A 2,170-nucleotide genomic window follows, 5' to 3' on the forward strand; every position below is an offset into this window, starting at 1 on the left:
CTGTTGTAACAAGCTTAACCAGGGAGAAGTAAATCTCTTCCTGGGCTTTACTACCTGTGCCTTCCACAAGTTTAGTTTCCGTGATCTCCACCATTGACCATGGCATGGGCATGGCTTTAATAAGGCCATGCCCGTGGGAAGCCAAGCCATTGTGCACACATGGCTTCACATGTGCTTCATTATAGTTGCAATGTGCATTTTTTAACTCTTGCGACTGTTGAAAACACCTTCATTAGAGTCACGAGCGGCAGCGTCGTAGTCTCATTAAACGAGTGTTAACCCAAGTTGCGCAGTATTCCGGTCGTTCATTAGTTAAACCTGCTCTCCGTATTGATACTCCTCCGACCAGTGGTCCCTACGTGGTCACCATGGAAACATTCATTAGCTAACAATGACATTATTGTTCTATTAATATAAAGGGAGGTCAGGTACTCTTTAAAACAGCTGCTAGTTATGGGTACTTTTTACTGAAGTACATTTCAAAGCATCTTTACTTTGACTTGAGTAAAGAAGTTTAGTCAGTACTTCTACTTTCACCAGAGTATTTTTAAACACGAGTATCTGTACTTCCACCTGAGTAAAGGATGTGTGTACTCTTGCCATCTCTGGAAAGGAGATCTTCCTTGAATTGTTTGGCACTGTCTTTTCCCGTTTCACTTTGACTTCTAACCAGGAACATGACAGTACCAGCGGAGATGAAACGTCCGGCTGTGAGTCCTCTCAGCTCCATATGTCACCTCGGTAAACCCGGAGCAGAACCACTTTAAGGAAATGTCTCTTGGCTCGAGGGTCTCGGCTGCAGATGCAAACTGTCTTGGCTCTGAATTATTATAAAGTGAAACACTTAGAGAGACATTCTTCTACATTAATTTTCTTTCTTCAGTGGGACGCTCTGCCTCGTGCCTTTGATGCCGTTCTCTTTTCAAAGTAAAGCCAGACATGAATTTAACATCTCCGCTGTTTTTCTCGACCGTCTTTCAGATGCAGAACATGTCCCGCGGCCATGTTGCTTAGAACAATTTAGCAGTTCAAAGTTTGTTTTAAAATGTGTCTATGTGTGGCTCTTACAGCAGTTTTTCAAAGACTTAGAATGAACATCAAACACCTCCATGTTGGTTTCTCTTTCTTTCAGCTTCCACTGTTTAACATCCATTTGTTATCCTCCATCTTTGAAGAAGTTCTACAGAACAAGCCCGTGGTGTTTGGTTTGGATGTTTTTTTGTCTGTGATCTTTCTCTCTGCCTTGGGTTACACTTGAATTTTGTTTGTTTATTCTTATTTTTCTTCCCGTCCGTTCTTTATTTCATCCTGTACGCCACAAGGAGGAAAGTGATTCACCTCTGGAGTAAGAAAACAGATTTTCCCCTCAACCAAAACAAGAAGTGAAACAACTCTGACTTTCATCTCTGCAAAATGTCTGGTAAAATATTTAAGGTGCTGTTTGTTTTATTTTGTTTTTACATTAATAAGGTAGCACTTTGTTCATTTGAAGACATGGGTGTGAGTGGTGGAAATCACTGCTATAAACAACTACTCAAACACACTGCCCTTTTAAATAAAAGCAGCTTCATAACATGACTTTAATGAGCCGTGTTTAGTCCATTTGTTTATTTGTCAGCAGACGTTAGACTGGAATAGTGTTTTCAAGAGTTCATAACCTGACAGTAGAAGTGTGTAAACTATATGGATCATAGAGGATATCGTGTATGGACTGCACTACTCAGATTGTCTTTTTTAAATCCTTCTGGAGAAATGGAGAATAACAGCAGCCATCACAGAGAAGAAGACATCTGAGTGAGGGGGAAGTTTGCAGACTAAATACAAGAGGGTCTAATTACCTGATAAAAAACAGATGAGATAGGATAAAGACAAAGACTGGGGGTGTTTCTCAATGTCGAGGACGCTTGCTTGGTAGCACATGTCTTCCGAGTCACTTGCTTCAGAAGCGAGGCAAGAATCCTTCCTAGCCTCGGAAAACAAAGAATGGTGGAACAGGCTAACTGTGCGTCATATGAGAGGCCCCGCCTTAAATGGAGCGCGATTTCCGCCAAAGATTTGGAAATTGGTCCGTGCGCAAAGCATTGTGGGGATTTTAAGGCCGCGGAGTCTACACATGTGCAGCCTTGAAATGTCTCGCTACGTTATGAACCTTTAAGAATGGGCTCCCGGC

This window comes from Notothenia coriiceps, unplaced genomic scaffold (assembly GCF_000735185.1).
Source record: "Notothenia coriiceps isolate Sejong01 unplaced genomic scaffold, NC01 NC01_scaffold00000339, whole genome shotgun sequence".
Classification (NCBI taxonomy): Eukaryota; Metazoa; Chordata; class Actinopteri; order Perciformes; family Nototheniidae; genus Notothenia; species Notothenia coriiceps.